Source organism: Acanthochromis polyacanthus, chromosome 8 (assembly GCF_021347895.1).
Source record: "Acanthochromis polyacanthus isolate Apoly-LR-REF ecotype Palm Island chromosome 8, KAUST_Apoly_ChrSc, whole genome shotgun sequence".
Lineage (NCBI taxonomy): Eukaryota > Metazoa > Chordata > Actinopteri > Pomacentridae > Acanthochromis > Acanthochromis polyacanthus.
In genome coordinates, this window is record NC_067120.1 from 17,789,030 (window position 1) to 17,807,102 (window position 18,073).

The 18,073-nt window shown below is 36.8% G+C and overlaps 2 long non-coding RNA genes and 17 other non-coding genes across 22 annotated transcripts; 1 reads left to right on the forward strand and 18 right to left on the reverse strand.

Annotated features, from left to right (window-relative positions):
- Window positions 1-1,588: 1,588 nt before the first annotated feature.
- LOC127535282 (U4 spliceosomal RNA) lies at window positions 1,589-1,730 on the reverse strand. Its single transcript, XR_007944131.1, has one exon. It is a non-coding gene; the product is annotated as a U4 spliceosomal RNA (small nuclear RNA).
- LOC127535231 (uncharacterized) lies at window positions 1,605-10,713 on the reverse strand. Of its 4 annotated transcripts, none has more exons than XR_007944052.1 (3): window positions 8,197-10,713; window positions 4,767-6,456; window positions 1,605-1,684 (listed from the first exon to the last, which is right to left on the reverse strand). It is a non-coding gene; the product is annotated as an uncharacterized LOC127535231 (long non-coding RNA). The 4 variants fall into 4 exon arrangements; XR_007944050.1 differs by lacking the exon at window positions 1,605-1,684 and adding an exon at window positions 1,699-3,453 and having other exon boundaries at window positions 4,767-5,624; XR_007944051.1 differs by lacking the exon at window positions 1,605-1,684 and adding an exon at window positions 1,699-2,519.
- On the reverse strand, window positions 2,424-2,564 carry LOC127535281 (U4 spliceosomal RNA). The gene has a single exon (XR_007944130.1). It is a non-coding gene; the product is annotated as a U4 spliceosomal RNA (small nuclear RNA).
- Window positions 3,358-3,498, reverse strand: LOC127535291 (U4 spliceosomal RNA). Its single transcript, XR_007944139.1, has one exon. It is a non-coding gene; the product is annotated as a U4 spliceosomal RNA (small nuclear RNA).
- LOC127535232 (uncharacterized) lies at window positions 4,300-14,730 on the forward strand. Its single transcript, XR_007944053.1, has 3 exons — window positions 4,300-4,729; window positions 5,577-5,762; window positions 13,564-14,730. It is a non-coding gene; the product is annotated as an uncharacterized LOC127535232 (long non-coding RNA).
- Window positions 4,671-4,811, reverse strand: LOC127535272 (U4 spliceosomal RNA). Its single transcript, XR_007944121.1, has one exon. It is a non-coding gene; the product is annotated as a U4 spliceosomal RNA (small nuclear RNA).
- On the reverse strand, window positions 5,518-5,658 carry LOC127535275 (U4 spliceosomal RNA). Its single transcript, XR_007944124.1, has one exon. It is a non-coding gene; the product is annotated as a U4 spliceosomal RNA (small nuclear RNA).
- LOC127535277 (U4 spliceosomal RNA) lies at window positions 6,350-6,490 on the reverse strand. Its single transcript, XR_007944126.1, has one exon. It is a non-coding gene; the product is annotated as a U4 spliceosomal RNA (small nuclear RNA).
- Window positions 7,662-7,802, reverse strand: LOC127535276 (U4 spliceosomal RNA). The gene has a single exon (XR_007944125.1). It is a non-coding gene; the product is annotated as a U4 spliceosomal RNA (small nuclear RNA).
- On the reverse strand, window positions 8,090-8,230 carry LOC127535283 (U4 spliceosomal RNA). The gene has a single exon (XR_007944132.1). It is a non-coding gene; the product is annotated as a U4 spliceosomal RNA (small nuclear RNA).
- Window positions 9,020-9,160, reverse strand: LOC127535299 (U4 spliceosomal RNA). Its single transcript, XR_007944147.1, has one exon. It is a non-coding gene; the product is annotated as a U4 spliceosomal RNA (small nuclear RNA).
- Window positions 9,863-10,003, reverse strand: LOC127535273 (U4 spliceosomal RNA). Its single transcript, XR_007944122.1, has one exon. It is a non-coding gene; the product is annotated as a U4 spliceosomal RNA (small nuclear RNA).
- Window positions 11,168-11,308, reverse strand: LOC127535271 (U4 spliceosomal RNA). The gene has a single exon (XR_007944120.1). It is a non-coding gene; the product is annotated as a U4 spliceosomal RNA (small nuclear RNA).
- On the reverse strand, window positions 12,011-12,151 carry LOC127535278 (U4 spliceosomal RNA). The gene has a single exon (XR_007944127.1). It is a non-coding gene; the product is annotated as a U4 spliceosomal RNA (small nuclear RNA).
- LOC127535270 (U4 spliceosomal RNA) lies at window positions 13,317-13,457 on the reverse strand. Its single transcript, XR_007944119.1, has one exon. It is a non-coding gene; the product is annotated as a U4 spliceosomal RNA (small nuclear RNA).
- LOC127535300 (U4 spliceosomal RNA) lies at window positions 14,250-14,390 on the reverse strand. Its single transcript, XR_007944148.1, has one exon. It is a non-coding gene; the product is annotated as a U4 spliceosomal RNA (small nuclear RNA).
- Window positions 14,731-15,080: 350 nt separating the features above from the next.
- LOC127535279 (U4 spliceosomal RNA) lies at window positions 15,081-15,222 on the reverse strand. Its single transcript, XR_007944128.1, has one exon. It is a non-coding gene; the product is annotated as a U4 spliceosomal RNA (small nuclear RNA).
- Window positions 15,223-16,018: 796 nt separating this feature from the next.
- On the reverse strand, window positions 16,019-16,161 carry LOC127535284 (U4 spliceosomal RNA). Its single transcript, XR_007944133.1, has one exon. It is a non-coding gene; the product is annotated as a U4 spliceosomal RNA (small nuclear RNA).
- Window positions 16,162-17,307: 1,146 nt separating this feature from the next.
- On the reverse strand, window positions 17,308-17,446 carry LOC127535274 (U4 spliceosomal RNA). Its single transcript, XR_007944123.1, has one exon. It is a non-coding gene; the product is annotated as a U4 spliceosomal RNA (small nuclear RNA).
- Window positions 17,447-18,073: the final 627 nt, after the last annotated feature.

The following is an 18,073-nucleotide window of genomic DNA, read 5'->3' on the forward strand; positions in this document are numbered from 1 at the left end:
GATTAAACCCTCCACCCCTGTGATTGCCTAAAAAAACCCACCCTTCTTCTAATCAGAGATCACTGCAATCAGCAGTCTCTACAGGCTGCTGAAACATGTCTACACAAATGTTATTTTCAGTTTTGAAAGAGAGTCTCAATCGCCATTAAGCTGCAAAAAAAGTCAATTTGTGTAAAGCGTTCCTATAATTCTTCAACACCTTGCTACAAACTAAATGGCCCTATGATAAAAGGTAAACAGATACAACTTTATGTTCCTCTACTTCAGTCTTATTTTCTCCTCCCATTCACCATAACCCTACAGTGCCCCCCACTGTTCTCAAAAGTACATTGCATTATAATGAGGATATTCTGTAAGTGATGACAAAATGATTCTATTTTACAATGTATTTCCAGAAAACATAATCAGTGACATTCAGAAAGTGGTTTTCAGTTCATTTAGCTCACAAATATGAAAACAGGTCAGAGTGAAGACAAGAAGGCTGCCGATAAAGAGGTCATGAGAAATATCTAAAAAGTAACTGATTCTGATGATCAGAAATGGAGTTGATTGCCTTTTTTTTTTTTACTGAAAATTTAAAGCATTTTTAAGGCCAAGAGCTTAACAGTTAAAAGTGCCATAAATTTTCAGTAGCACTTTACTTTAGAATACACTCCGGTAGACTAAATGCAGTTCTGTTTTAGTCAATTAAATCTTTATCTGAACCTTAGATCTGAATCTTAGAAATGGACATCATGCTTGTTTGGAAATGTCTACATTACAGGAAGATTTTCTTGCGTTTCTAATGTAAATTTCCCCAGATTATCAAAAGTAAATTAATAAGTGTTAATCTGTCAAATTGATTTTCCTTAAAAAAAATTGCCCTAGATAAATAAAAGCATCTTTAATGACTATATTCTTGCTATATTTCATGGGCGAATCCTATTTATTTTCATGACATATGGAACAAACACTAGGAAACAATAGTTGTGATAGAAAAATAAGGAGAAAATGCAATATTGTACAAGGTCTGTATCATATTGGAGAAACTTAGATGTCAAGCACTTAGCAGAGAACACATTTAAAGGCCTTTTTCTGTATTTCATGTCAAACCTTTAAAGGCATTCCCGATGAAAGTCGTCCCTGTGTTTAATAATCGTATCAGTCTCCTCACAGAACAGCAAAAACGGCATGTATCGACTATGCTTCAAGCCATCAAGGTGGGTTTAAGTTTTTAAACAGCAACAGTCACAAATCAAAAGCACCTCATAGGCTAACACACTGCCACTAGAGAAGGACAAATCACTTTAATTACTGAGGCGGGGTTTCCAAGATGTGAATACTTATGTAAAAAGTCAGTTTAACGGTAAACTGCTGTGACGGCATGATTTTTGCAGGTTAGAAAAACCCCTTGAGCTGCGAGGTCAGCCACTGATCATGGTGTGAATCAACATCAAAAGATCTAAATATTTATTTACATGTGTTTCTCAGTTGGTAATGTGGCTTTGCCTGTATGACAATAAACATTAAGTTTACTTAAGTTAAGGACAAAATAAAACAACATATATCATGATAAAAAAAAGAACATTACTTTTTTGTACCTCATCAGTCTCCGTAGAGATCACCAAAAATTGCCATTGCTGACTATATTTCAAGTCATCAAGGCAGGCATTGGGTTAAAGTTTTCAACCAGCAATAATCACACCTCATATAAACCCTCATAGGTTATGATACTGCCACTGCGAAAGAATGACCAATACCAAGTACTGTGAGGGAGTCTCTAATCTGTACATACCCCTCTGCTAGGGTTTAACACTGCAGAATGACTGTAAAGGAAAGCAGTCAGGCTACACTCAGGTCATACATATAGACAGGGTGTGGCCTAGGCTGGATGAGGCTCAAGAAGGCTCTGGGCATTCGAGGATATAGTGTTTAATGAATAGTTTCAGGCCGAAGTCTTTTTTGTTCAACACAAAAATGGGAATGATTTATAAGAACAACTTTTTTAGGACTGCACTATTCAAAGCTTCAGCCACACAAATTACTTTCACATTCAATTCATGAAAACAAGTGTTTCCAATACACACCTTTATGTTTTATTCCACCAATCTAAACCTTTTAAATAAGGCTAATTCTGATACAGAGTTTGAGAACCACTGGTCGTGCAACTTGCTCTTACTGTGACGTTTATGTAGAATATTATTTTGCAGATAGCACAGTGTCTCATGTTACATATTGAAAGCAGCAAAATTATCAGACTCCAATACAGCCCAAGGCTTATCTAGACCTTGACAACACCACTGATGAAAAATCTTAATATTTAAGTAAAACACACATGGCAGTATCTTTGTCTGAAAGATTTCACTGCAATCAAATACAAACACTCTTACAACATTTTTTTCGTTTAAAACTTACAAATTCCTTTTATTTTACAAGGTTATCAGTCTCTGTAAAGACCATGAAAAATTGCCATTGCTGACTATATTTCAAGTCATCAAGGCGGGCATTGGGTTAAAGTTTTCAACCAGCAATAATCACACCTCAGATAAACCTCATAGGTTATGATACTGCCACTGCAAAATGATGACTACTACCAAGTACTGTGAGGGAGTCTCTAATCTGTACATACCCCTCTGCTAGGGTTTAACACTGCAGAATGACTGTAAAGGAAAGCAGTCAGGCTACACTCAGGTCATAGACAAAGACAGGGTGAGGCCTTGGCTGGATGAGACAAAAGATGAAAGCTCAGCAATCAGGCAGTTATCAGGCTTCATTCTGAGAAGGAGGCCAGATAACACCACTTGATTTTGAATATCTACTTCACACTCATAGTGGTGTTGTTGGGCCTGGGCATGTGAGAATATACCCCTCAGGCCTAAATCTTTTTTTGTTTATTTCTTTTGCCATTTTTTTTTTTTTTTTTTACAAAAGGAGGAATAATGCATAAAACAACTTTTCAAGACTTGAAAAGGGGTTGGTCACTCAAATTATTGTTACATTCAATCATTGAAAACAAGTATTTCCAATATACACCTTTACATTTGATTCTATCAGTGTAGATCATTTAAATAAGACTAATTCCAAGACACACACTACACAGACCACTGGTCTTGCTGCCTGCTCTGGCTGTAATGGAACATGTCCTGACTATAAAAGAAAGCACATCTGATACTTCATTTTCATTTTAACCTTAATTACTCTAAAACTGCACAGTTATCAAAATTTAATACAGGCCATGATTTATCAAGACCTTGACAACACTATTGATTGAGAATCTTACTCATGCCATTAACATGTAATTCTATTGAGTCCTTCCTGTGCTTTAAACCAGTCATACAGGAAGAATAATTAGATAAGTTTTCTTTTACAATGTATCAGTCTCCATAGAGACTACCAAAAATTGCCATTGCTGACTATATTTCAAGTCATCAAGGCGGGTATTGGGTTAAAGTTTTCAACCAGCAATAATCACACCTCAGATAAACCTCATAGGTTATGATACTGCCACTGCAAAAGGATGACTACTACCAAGTACTGTGAGGGAGTCTCTAATCTGTACATACCCCTCTGCTAGGGTTTAACACTGCAGAATGACTGTAAAGGAAAGCAGTCAGGCTACACTCAGGTCATAGACAAAGACAGGGTGAGGCCTTGGCTGGATGAGACAAAAGATGAAAGCTCAGCAATCAGGCAGTTATCAGGCTTCATTCAATGAGGACCAGGCCAGATTAACACCACTTGATTCTGAATAATTACTTCACTCACTGTCACACAGTGGTGTTGTTTGGCCTGGGCATCTGATGGCACACTCTTCAAGAAATAGTTTCAGACCGAGCTCTGTGTTTTTTTGGTAAAATGGCCTTCTTCTTTTTTCTTTTTTTTTTTTAACAAAAAATGAGGAATAATGTATCAAACAACTATTTAAGACTTGGCCATTTAGGGAGTTGGTCACTCAAATTACTGTTACATTCCATTTATGAAAACAAGTATTTCCAAGGCATAACTTTACATTTGATTCTGCCAGTGTAAACCGTTTCAATGAGACTAATTCTGAGACACAAAGTTTGAGAAACTCTGATCTTGCTGCCTGCTCTCACTGTGATCTCTACGTAGAACATGGACTAAGCATAAAACAAAGTGGGGTGACCTTACTTTGCAGAGAGCAGTCTCACATTTTACATTTATTTTACTCTGAAAAAACTTGAAAATAGTGCAGTTATCAGACTGTAGTACAGCCCCAGGCTTATCTAGACCTCAATAGCACCACTGATGGAGAATTCTAATTTTGAAGTCACGAACACACATTGCAGCACATTTGTTTAAAAGCTTTTAATGTTTTTACTATAAGCATCTTTTCTTTATACAATTTATCAGTCTCTGTAGAGAGCATCAAGAATTGTCATTGCTAACTATATTTCAAATCATTTAAAAAAAGTAAACAAGGCAATGTCTACAACAGATGTATAGATATCTCAATAGAATACAACATAATTTCATGAAAAATAGATCAACTGCTGGAAGAAAACTCAAAAAACTGCAAACATTTATTTGTAGAAGATAAATATGACTTGTCATTTATTTCATTGTCAATAGATCAGCCTATCACAAGTTGTAGATACTGACAATGTGCCAACAAGTATAACATAACTGCTTTGTTTGTTATACATTTGTCTGTTTTACAAGGTTAACAGTCTCCGTAGAGACCATCAAAAATTGCCATTGCTGACTATATTTCAAGTCATCAAGGCGGGTATTGGGTTAAAGTTTTCAACGAGCAATAATCACACCTCAGATAAACCTCATAGGTTATGATACTGCCACTGCAAAAGGATGACTAATACCAAGTACTGTGAGGGAGTCTCTAATCTGTACATACCCCTCTGCGAGGGTTTAACACTGCAGAATGACTGTAAAGGAAAGCAGTCAGGCTACACTCAGGTCATAGACAAAGACAGGGTGAGGCCTTGGCTGGATGAGACAAAAGATGAAAGCTCAGCAATCAGGCAGTTATCAGACTTCATTCAATGAGGACTAGGCCAGATTAACACCACTTGATTTTGAATAATTACGTCACTCACTGTCACACAGTGGTGTTGTTTGGCCTGGGCATCTGATGGCACACTCTTCAAGAAATAGTTTCAGACCTAGCTCTGTGTTTTTTTTGGTAAAATGGCCTTCTTCTTTTTTCTTTTCTTCATCTTTTCTTTATACAATTTATCAGTCTCTGTAGAGAGCATCAAGAATTGTCATTGCTAACTAGATTTCAAATCATTTAAAAAAGTAAACAAGGCAATGTCTACAACAGATGCATAGATATCTCAATAGAATACAACATAATTTCATGAAAAATGGATCAAATGCTGGAAGAAAACTCAAAAAACTGCAAACATTTATTTGTAGTAGATAAATATGACTTGACATTTATTTCATTGTCAATAGATCAGCCTATCACAAGTTGTAGATACTAACAACGTGCCAACAAGTATAATGTAACTGCTTTGTTTGTTATGTATTTTTTCTGTTTTACAAGGTTAGCAGTCTCCGTAGAGACCATCAAAAATTGCCATTGCTGACTATATTTCAAGTCATCAAGGCAGGCATTGGGTTAAAGTTTTCAACCAGCAATAATCACACCTCAGATAAACCTCATAGGTTATGATACTGCCACTGCGAAAGGATGACTAATACCAAGTACTGTGAGGGAGTCTCTAATCTGTACATACCCCTCTGCTAGGGTTTAACACTGCAGAATGACTAAAGGAAAGCAGTCAGGCTACACTCAGGTCATAGACAAAGACAGGGTGTGGCCTAGGCTGGATGAGGCTCAAGAAGGCTCTGGGCATTCGAGGATATAGTTTTTAATGAATAGTTTCAGGCCGAAGTCTTTTTTGTTCAACACAAAAATGGGAATGATTTATAAGAACAACTTTTTTAGGACTGCACTATTCAAAGCTTCAGCCACACAAATTACTTTCACATTCAATTCATGAAAACAAGTGTTTCCAATACACACCTTTATGTTTAATTCCACCAATCTAAACCTTTTAAATAAGGCTAATTCTGATACAGAGTTTGAGAACCACTGGTCGTGCAACTTGCTCTTACTGTGACGTTTATGTAGAATATTATTTTGCAGATAGCACAGTGTCTCATGTTATATATTGAAAGCAGCAAAATTATCAGACTCCAATACAGCCCAAGGCTTATCTAGACCTTGACAACACCACTGATGAAAAACCTTAATATTTAAGTAATTAACACATGGCAGTATCTTTGCCTGAAAGATTTCACTGCGATCAAATACAAACACTCTAACAACATTTTTTTCTTTTACAACTTACAAATTCATTTTATTTTACAAGGTTATCAGTCTCTGTAAAGACCATCAAAAATTGCCATTGCTGACAATATTTCAAGTCATCAAGGCGGGCATTGGGTTAAAGTTTTCAACCAGCAATAATCACACCTCAGATAAACCTCATAGGTTATGATACTGCCACTGCAAAATGATGACTACTACCAAGTACTGTGAGGGAGTCTCTAATCTGTACATACCCCTCTGCTAGGGTTTAACACTGCAGAATGACTGTAAAGGAAAGCAGTCAGGCTACATTGAGGTCATAGACAAAGACAGGGTGAGGCATTGGCTGGATGAGACAAAAGATGAAAGCTCAGCAATCAGGCAGTTATCAGGCTTCATTCAATGAGGACCAGGCCAGATTAACACCACTTGATTCTGAATAATTACGTCACTCACTGTCACACAGTGGTGTTGTTTGGCCTGGGCATCTGATGGCACACTCTTCAAGAAATAGTTTCAGACCGAGCTCTGTGTTTTTTTGGTAAAATGGCCTTCTTCTTTTTTCTTTTTTTTTTTAACAAAAAATGAGGAATAATGTATCAAACAACTATTTAAGACTTGACCATTTAGGGAGTTGGTCACTCAAATTACTGTTACATTCCATTTATGAAAACAAGTATTTCCAATGCATAACTTTACATTTGATTCTGCCAGTGTAAACCGTTTCAATGAGACTAATTCTGAGACACAAAGTTTGAGAAACTCTGATCTTGCTGCCTGCTCTCACTGTGATCTCTACGTAGAACATGGACTAAGCATAAAACAAAGTGGGGTGACCTTACTTTGCAGAGAGCAGTCTCACATTTTACATTTATTTTACTCTGAAAAAACTTGAAAATAGTGCAGTTATCAGACTGTAGTACAGCCCCAGGCTTGTCTAGACCTCAATAGCACCACTGATGGAGAATTCTAATTTTGAAGTCACTAACACACATTGCAGCACATTTGTTTAAAAGCTTTTAATGTTTTTACTATAAGCATCTCTTCTTTATACAATTTATCAGTCTCTGTAGAGAGCATCAAGAATTGTCATTGCTAACTATATTTCAAATCATTTAAAAAAGTAAACAAGGCAATGTCTACAACAGATGTATAGATATCTCAATAGAATACAACATAATTTCATGAAAAATGGATCAACTGCTGGAAGAAAACTCAAAAAACTGCAAACATTTATTTGTAGAAGATAAATATGGCTTGTCATTTATTTCATTGTCAATAGATCAGCCTATCACAAGTTGTAGATACTGACAATGTGCCAACAAGTATAACATAACTGCTTTGTTTGTTATGTATTTTTTCTGTTTTACAAGGTTAGCAGTCTCCGTAGAGACCATCAAAAATTGCCATTGCTGACTATATTTCAAGTCATCAAGGCGGGCATTGGGTTAAAGTTTTCAACCAGCAATAATCACACCTCAGAAAAACCTCATAGATTATGATACTGCCACTGCGAAAGGATGACTAATACCAAGTACTGTGAGGGAGTCTCTAATCTGTACATACCCCTCTGCTAGGGTTTAACACTGCAGAATGACTGTAAAGGAAAGCAGTCAGGCTACATTCAGGTCATAGACAAAGACAGGGTGTGGCCTAGGCTGGATGAGACAAAAGCTCAGAAAGTAGGCAATTATCAGGCTTCATTCAATGAGGACTAGGCCAGTTTAATAGATCAGCCTATCAAAAGTTGTAGACACAACATAACTGCTTTTTTTGTTACATATTTTAGCTATTTTACAAGGTTAGCAATCTCCTTAGAGACTCTGAAAAACTGCTATTGCTGACTGTATTTCAAGTCATCAAAGCAGGGACTGGGTTAAAGTTTTCAACCAGCAATAATCACACCTCAAATAAACCTCATAGGTTATGATACTGCCACTGCGAAAGGATGACAAATACCAAGTACTGTGAGGGAGTCTCTAATCTGTACATACCCCTCTGCTAGGGTTTAACACTGCAGAATGACTAAAGGAAAGCAGTCAGGCTACACTCAGGTCATAGACAAAGACAGGGTGTGGCCTCGGCTGGATGAGATGAACAATGAAAGCTCAGCAATCAGGCAGTTATCAGACTTCATCCTGAGAAGGAGGCCAGATAACACCACTTGATTTTGAATATCTACTTCACACTCATAGTGGTGTTGTTGGGCCTGGGCATGTGAGAATATACCCCTCAGACCTAAATCTTTTTTTGTTTATTTCTTTTGCCATTTTTTTTTTTTTTTTTACAAAAGGAGGAATAATGCATAAAACAACTTTTCAAGACTTGAAAAGGGTTTTGTCATTCAAATTATTGTTACATTCAATTACTGAAAAAAAGTATTTCCAATATACACCTTTACATTTGATTCTATCAGTGTAGATCATTTAAATAAGACCAATTCCAAGACACACACTACACAGACCACTGGTCTTGCTGCCTGCTCTGGCTGTAATGGAACATGTCCTGACTATAAAAGAAAGCACATCTGATATTTTATTTTCATTTTAACCTTAAATTACTCTAAAACCGCAGTTATCAAACTTGAATACAGGCCATGATTTATCAAGACCTTGACAACACTATTGATTGAGAATCTTACTCATGTCATTAACATGTAATTCTATTGAGTCCTTCCTGTGCTTCAAACCCGTCATACAGGGAAACTAATTAGATAAGTTTTCTTTTACAATGTATCAGTCTCCATAGAGACTACCAAAAATTGCCATTGCTGACTATATTTCAAGTCATCAAGGCGGGTATTGGGTTAAAGTTTTCAACCAGCAATAATCACACCTCAGATAAACCTCATAGGTTATGATACTGCCACTGCAAAAGGATGACTACTACCAAGTACTGTGAGGGAGTCTCTAATCTGTACATACCCCTCTGCTAGGGTTTAACACTGCAGAATGACTAAAGGAAAGCAGTCAGGCTACACTCAGGTCATAGACAAAGACAGGGTGTGGCCTAGGCTGGATGAGGCTCAAGAAGGCTCTGGGCATTCGAGGATATAGTTTTTAATGAATAGTTTCAGGCCGAAGTCTTTTTTGTTCAACACAAAAATGGGAATGATTTATAAGAACAACTTTTTTAGGACTGCACTATTCAAAGCTTCAGCCACACAAATTACTTTCACATTCAATTCATGAAAACAAGTGTTTCCAATACACACCTTTATGTTTAATTCCACCAATCTAAACCTTTTAAATAAGGCTAATTCTGATACAGAGTTTGAGAACCACTGGTCGTGCAACTTGCTCTTACTGTGACGTTTATGTAGAATATTATTTTGCAGATAGCACAGTGTCTCATGTTATATATTGAAAGCAGCAAAATTATCAGACTCCAATACAGCCCAAGGCTTATCTAGACCTTGACAACACCACTGATGAAAAATCTTAATATTTAAGTAATTAACACATGGCAGTATCTTTGCCTGAGAGATTTCACTGCGATCAAATACAAACACATTCCAAACACTCTCACAACATTTTTTTCTTTTACAACTTACAAATTCATTTTATTTTACAAGGTTATCAGTCTCTGTAAAGACCATCAAAAATTGCCATTGCTGACAATATTTCAAGTCATCAAGGCGGGTATTGGGTTAAAGTTTTCAACCAGCAATAATCACACCTCAGATAAACCTCATAGGTTATGATACTGCCACTGCAAAAGGATGACTACTACCAAGTACTGTGAGGGAGTCTCTAATCTGTACATACCCCTCTGCTAGGGTTTAACACTGCAGAATGACTGTAAAGGAAAGCAGTCAGGCTACACTCAGGTCATAGACAAAGACAGGGTGAGGCCTTGGCTGGATGAGACAAAAGATGAAAGCTCAGCAATCAGGCAGTTATCAGGCTTCATTCAATGAGGACCAGGCCAGATTAACACCACTTGATTCTGAATAATTACTTCACTCACTGTCACACAGTGGTGTTGTTTGGCCTGGGCATCTGATGGCACACTCTTCAAGAAATAGTTTCAGACCGAGCTCTGTGTTTTTTTGGTAAAATGGCCTTCTTTTTTTTTTTTTTAACAAAAAATGAGGAATAATGTATAAAACAACTATTTAAGACTTGGCCATTTAGGGAGTTGGTCACTCAAATTACTGTTACATTCCATTTATGAAAACAAGTATTTCCAAGGCATAACTTTACATTTGATTCTGCCAGTGTAAACCGTTTCAATGAGACTAATTCTGAGACACAAAGTTTGAGAAACTCTGATCTTGCTGCCTGCTCTCACTGTGATCTCTACGTAGAACATGGACTAAGCATAAAACAAAGTGGGGTGACCTTACTTTGCAGAGAGCAGTCTCACATTTTACATTTATTTTACTCTGAAAAAACTTGAAAATAGTGCAGTTATCAGACTGTAGTACAGCCCCAGGCTTATCTAGACCTCAATAGCACCACTGATGGAGAATTCTAATTTTGAAGTCACTAACACACATTGCAGCACATTTGTTTAAAAGCTTTTAATGTTTTTACTATAAGCATCTTTTCTTTATACAATTTATCAGTCTCTGTAGAGAGCATCAAGAATTGTCATTGCTAACTATATTTCAAATCATTTAAAAAGTAAACAAGGCAATGTCTACAACAGATGCATAGATATCTCAATAGAATACAACATAATTTCATGAAAAAACAGATCAACTGCCGGAAGAAAACTCAAAAAACTGCAAACATTTATTTGTAGAAGATAAATATGACTTGTCGTTTATTTCATTGTCAATAGATCAGCCTATCACAAGTTGTAGATACTGACAATGTGCCAACAAGTATAATGTAACTGCTTTGTTTGTTATGTATTTTTTCTGTTTTACAAGGTTAGCAGTCTCCGTAGAGACCATCAAAAATTGCCATTGCTGACAATATTTCAAGTCATCAAGGCGGGTATTGGGTTAAAGTTTTCAACCAGCAATAATCACACCTCAGATAAACCTCATAGGTTATGATACTGCCACTGCAAAAGGATGACTACTACCAAGTACTGTGAGGGAGTCTCTAATCTGTACATACCCCTCTGCTAGGGTTTAACACTGCAGAATGACTAAAGGAAAGCAGTCAGGCTACACTCAGGTCATAGACAAAGACAGGGTGTGGCCTAGGCTGGATGAGGCTCAAGAAGGCTCTGGGCATTCGAGGATATAGTTTTTAATGAATAGTTTCAGGCCGAAGTCTTTTTTGTTCAACACAAAAATGGGAATGATTTATAAGAACAACTTTTTTAGGACTGCACTATTCAAAGCTTCAGCCACACAAATTACTTTCACATTCAATTCATGAAAACAAGTGTTTCCAATACACACCTTTATGTTTAATTCCACCAATCTAAACCTTTTAAATAAGGCTAATTCTGATACAGAGTTTGAGAACCACTGGTCGTGCAACTTGCTCTTACTGTGACGTTTATGTAGAATATTATTTTGCAGATAGCACAGTGTCTCATGTTATATATTGAAAGCAGCAAAATTATCAGACTCCAATACAGCCCAAGGCTTATCTAGACCTTGACAACACCACTGATGAAAAATCTTAATATTTAAGTAATTAACACATGGCAGTATCTTTGCCTGAGAGATTTCACTGCGATCAAATACAAACACATTCCAAACACTCTCACAACATTTTTTTCTTTTACAACTTACAGATTCATTTTATTTTACAAGGTTATCAGGCTCTGTAAAGACCATCAAAAATTGCCATTGCTGACAATATTTCAAGTCATCAAGGCGGGTATTGGGTTAAAGTTTTCAACCAGCAATAATCACACCTCAGATAAACCTCATAGGTTATGATACTGCCACTGCAAAAGGATGACTACTACCAAGTACTGTGAGGGAGTCTCTAATCTGTACATACCCTCTGCTAGGGTTTAACACTGCAGAATGACTGTAAAGGAAAGCAGTCAGGCTACACTCAGGTCATAGACAAAGACAGGGTGAGGCCTTGGCTGGATGAGACAAAAGATGAAAGCTCAGCAATCAGGCAGTTATCAGGCTTCATTCAATGAGGACCAGGCCAGATTAACACCACTTGATTCTGAATAATTACTTCACTCACTGTCACACAGTGGTGTTGTTTGGCCTGGGCATCTGATGGCACACTCTTCAAGAAATAGTTTCAGACCGAGCTCTGTGTTTTTTTGGTAAAATGGCCTTCTTTTTTTTTTTTTAACAAAAAATGAGGAATAATGTATAAAACAACTATTTAAGACTTGGCCATTTAGGGAGTTGGTCACTCAAATTACTGTTACATTCCATTTATGAAAACAAGTATTTCCAAGGCCATAACTTTACATTTGATTCTGCCAGTGTAAACCGTTTCAATGAGACTAATTCTGAGACACAAAGTTTGAGAAACTCTGATCTTGCTGCCCTGCTCTCACTGTGATCTCTACGTAGAACATGGGACTAAGCATAAAACAAAGTGGGGTGACCTTACTTTGCAGAGAGCAGTCTCACATTTTACATTTATTTTACTCTGAAAAAACTTGAAAATAGTGCAGTTATCAGACTGTAGTACAGCCCCAGGCTTGTCTAGACCTCAATAGCACCACTGATGGAGAATTCTAATTTTGAAGTCACTAACACACATTGCAGCACATTTGTTTAAAAGCTTTTAATGTTTTTACTATAAGCATCTTTTCTTTATACAATTTATCAGTCTCTGTAGAGAGCATCAAGAATTGTCATTGCTAACTATATTTCAAATCATTTAAAAAAGTAAACAAGGCAATGTCTACAACAGATGCATAGATATCTCAATAGAATACAACATAATTTCATGAAAAAACAGATCAACTGCGGAAGAAAACTCAAAAAACTGCAAACATTTATTTGTAGAAGATAAATATGACTTGTCATTTATTTCATTGTCAATAGATCAGCCTATCACAAGTTGTAGATACTGACAATGTGCCAACAAGTATAATGTAACTGCTTTGTTTGTTATGTATTTTTTCTGTTTTACAAGGTTTGCAGTCTCCATAGAGACCATCAAAAATTGCCATTGCTGACTATATTTCAAGTCATCAAGGCGGGTATTGGGTTAAAGTTTTCAACCAGCAATAATCACACCTCAGATAAACCTCATAGGTTATGATACTGCCACTGCAAAAGGATGACTACTACCAAGTACTGTGAGGGAGTCTCTAATCTGTACATACCCCTCTGCGAGGGTTTAACACTGCAGAATGACTGTAAAGGAAAGCAGTCAGGCTACACTCAGGTCATAGACAAAGACAGGGTGAGGCCTAGGCTGGATGAGATGAACAATGAAAGCTCAGCAATCAGGCAGTTATCAGACGTCATTCTGAGAAGGAGGCCAGATAACACCACTTGATTTTGAATATCTACTTCACACTCATAGTGGTGTTGTTGGGCCTGGGCATGTGAGAATATACCCCTCAGGCCTAAATCTTTTTTTGTTTATTCTTTTGCCATTTTTTTTTTTTTTTTTACAAAAGGAGGAATAATGCATAAAACAACTTTTCAAGACTTGAAAAGGGTTTTGTCACTCAAATTATTGTTACATTCAATTACTGAAAAAAAGTATTTCCAATATACACCTTTACATTTGATTCTATCAGTGTAGATCATTTAAATAAGACCAATTCCAAGACACACACTACACAGACCACTGGTCTTGCTGCCTGCTCTGGCTGTAATGGAACATGTCCTGACTATAAAAGAAAGCACATCTGATATTTTATTTTCATTTTAACCTTAAATTACTCTAAAACTGCACAGTTACCAAGATTTAGTACAGGCCATGATTTATCAAGACCTTGACAACACTATTGATTGAGAATCTTACTCATGTCATTAACATGTAATTCTATTGAGTCCTTCCTGTGCTTCAAACCAGTCATACAGGGAGACTAATTAGATAAGTTTTCTTTTACAATGTATCAGTCTCCATAGAGACTACCAAAAATTGCCATTGCTGACTATATTTCAAGTCATCAAGGCGGGTATTGGGTTAAAGTTTTCAACCAGCAATAATCACACCTCAGATAAACCTCATAGGTTATGATACTGCCACTGCAAAAGGATGACTACTACCAAGTACTGTGAGGGAGTCTCTAATCTGTACATACCCCTCTGCTAGGGTTTAACACTGCAGAATGAACTAAAGGAAAGCAGTCAGGCTACACTCAGGTCATAGACAAAGACAGGGTGAGGCCTTGGCTGGATGAGACAAAAGCTCAGAAAGTAGGCAATTATCAGGCTTCATTCAATGAGGACTAGGCCAGATTAACACCACTTGATTCTGAATAATTACTTCACTCACTGTCACACAGTGGTGTTGTTTGGCCTGGGCATCTGATGGCACACTCTTCAAGAAATAGTTTCAGACCTAGCTCTGTGTTTTTTTTGGTAAAATGGCCTTCTTCTTTTTCTTTTCTTCATCTTTCTTTATACAATTTATCAGTCTCTGTAGAGAGCATCAAGAATTGTCATTGCTAACTAGATTTCAAATCATTTAAAAAAGTAAACAAGGCAATGTCTACAACAGATGCATAGATATCTCAATAGAATACAACATAATTTCATGAAAATGGATCAAATGCTGGAAGAAAACTCAAGAAACTGCAAACATTATTTGTAGAAGATAATATGACTTGACATTTATTTCATTGTCAATAGATCAGCCTATCACAAGTTGTAGATACTGACAATGTGCCAACAAGTATAATGTAACTGCTTGTTTGTTATGTATTTTTCTGTTTACAAGGTTAGCAGTCTCCGTAGAGACCATCAAAAATTGCCCATTGTTGACTATATTTCAAGTCATCAAGGCGGGTATTGGGTTAAAGTTTTCAACCAGCAATAATCACACCTCAGACAAACCTCATAGGTTATGATACTGCCACTGCGAAAGGATGACTAATACCCAAGTACTGTGAGGGAGTCTCTCATCTGTACATACCCCTCTGCTAGGGTTTAACACTGCAGAAGACTGTAAAGGAAAGCAGTCAGGCTACACTCAGGTCATAGACAAAGACAGGGTGTGGCCTTGGCTGGATGAGAACGAACAATGAAAGCTCAGCAATCAGGCAGTTATCAGACTTCATCCTGAGAAGGAGGCCAGATAACACCACTTGATTTGAATATCTACTTCACACTCATAGTGGTGTTTGTTTGCCTGGGCATGTGAGAATATACCCCTCAGGCCTAAATCTTTATTTGTTATTTCTTTTGCCATTTTTTTTTTTTTTTTTTTTTTACACAAAGGAAGGAATAATGCATAAAACAACTTTTCAAGACTTGAAAAGGTTTTGTCACTCAAATTATTGTTACATTCAATTACTGAAAAAAAGTATTTCCAATATACACCTTTACATTTGATTCTATCAGTGTAGATCATTTAAATAAGACTAATTCCAAGACACACACTACACAGACCACTGGTCTTGCTGCCTGCTCTGGCTGTAATGGAACATGTCCTGACTATAAAAGAAAGCACATCTGATATTTTATTTTCATTTTAACCTTAATTACTCTAAAACCTGCACAGTTATCAAAATTTAATACAGGCCATGATTTATCAAGACCTTGACAACACTATTGATTGAGAATCTTACTCATGCCATTAACATGTAATTCTATTGAGTCCTTCTGTGCTTCAAACCCGTCATACAGGGAGACTAATTAGATAAGTTTTCTTTACAATGTATCAGTCTCCACAGAGACTATCAAAAAATTGCCATTGCTGACTATATTTCAAGTCATCAAGGCAGGCATTGGGTTAAAGTTTTCAACCAGGCAATAATCACACCTCAGAAAAACCTCATAGGTTATGATACTGCCACTGCCGAAAGGAATGACCACTACCAATACTGTGAGGGAGTCTCTAATCGTGTACATACCCCTCTGCTAGGGTTCACCACTGGCGAATGACTGTAAAGGAAAGCAGTCAGGCTACACTCAGGTCATAGACAAAGACAGGGTGAGGCTAGGCTGGATGAGACAAAAAGATGAAAGCTCAGCAATCAGGCAGTTATCAGACTTCATTCAATGAGGACTAGGCCAGATTAACACCACTTGATTCTGAATAATTACTTCACTCACTGTCACACATTGGTGTTGTTTGGCCTGGGCATCTGATGGCACACTCTTCAAGAAATAGTTTCAGACCTAGCTCTGTGTTTTTTTGGTAAAATGGCCTTCTTCTTTTTTCTTTTTAAACAAAAAATGAGGAATAATGTATAAAACAACTATTTAAGACTTGACCATTTAGGGAGTTGGTCACTCAAATTACTGTTACATTCCATTTATGAAAACAAGTCATAACTTTACATTTGATTCTGCCAGTGTAAACCGTTTCAATGAGACTAATTCTGAGACACAAAGTTTGAGAAACTCTGATCTTGCTGCCTGCTCTCACTGTGATCTCTACGTAGAACATGGACTAAGCATAAAACAAAGTGGGGTGACCTTACTTTGCAGAGAGCAGTCTCACATTTTACATTTATTTTACTCTGAAAAAACTTGAAAATAGTGCAGTTATCAGACTGTAGTACAGCCCCAGGCTTGTCTAGACCTCAATAGCACCACTGATGGAGAATTCTAATTTTGAAGTCACGAACACACATTGCAGCACATTTGTTTAAAAGCTTTTAATGTTTTTACTATAAGCATCTCTTCTTTATACAATTTATCAGTCTCTGTAGAGAGCATCAAGAATTGTCATTGCTAACTATATTTCAAATGATTTAAAAAAAAAGTAAACAAGGCAATGTCTACAACAGATGTATAGATATCTCAATAGAATACAACGTAATTTCATGAAAAATGGATCAACTGCTGGAAGAAAATGCCAAAAACTGTAAACACACTTGTTTCTTGAATGTGAACATTACTTGTGACTCAGTTTTTAACAGAAACTGCAGATGATGAGAATGTGATAAAATTTAGAGTGTAACCGCTGTATTTGTTTCTTATTCTTTCATTTTACAAGTACATCAGTTCTGTAGAGACTGTCAAAAATTGCCATTGCCGACTGTATTTCAAGTCGTCAAGGCGGGTATTGGGTTAAAGTTTTCAACCAGCAATAATCGCGCCTCGGATAAACCTCATAGGCTACGATACTGCCACTGAGCAAGGATAACAATACATGTGACACAACAGGGGAGTCTCTCCGAGCAGCACTCTTCTCTGTCAGGGTTTTAACTGGTCATCAATAACACGCTAAAATCACGTCGAAATATATCCAACTGAATCCCTATTGATGAAGTTCACATAACCACAGTCACGCAAAAAAAGAAAGATCGATAATAAAAAGCTCAGATACATCTTAAACTATAATGCCATTTCCATACAGTTGCTATATGAAAATTAGATCGATTGATGTAATTTTGTGGAACAATCATGTTGTAACTCGTAATCAATATGCATTTAGGCAGAGACAAACAATCCAACACTAAACTCACCCACAACGATAAGCAAAGACACAAAGAAGCATTAAATAAAGACGCAAAGAAGTTAAGAACGTATACCCGGAAGTGACGTTCAACCTGTGCGTCTCCGTTTAATATCCCCTAAGCTCACAGAGGTAGACAAAATAGTTTTGACCGGGCCATTTAAAACATGCAACTAAACAGAAAATGAGGAAAATATGTAGAGAAAGAAATACAAAAATTACTTGACGTGAATAAAAAATATAATTTGTCAAAACACTGCAATGGATCATGCAGACAAAACTAAAGCAGTCCCGTTTATGTTAAAACGACACA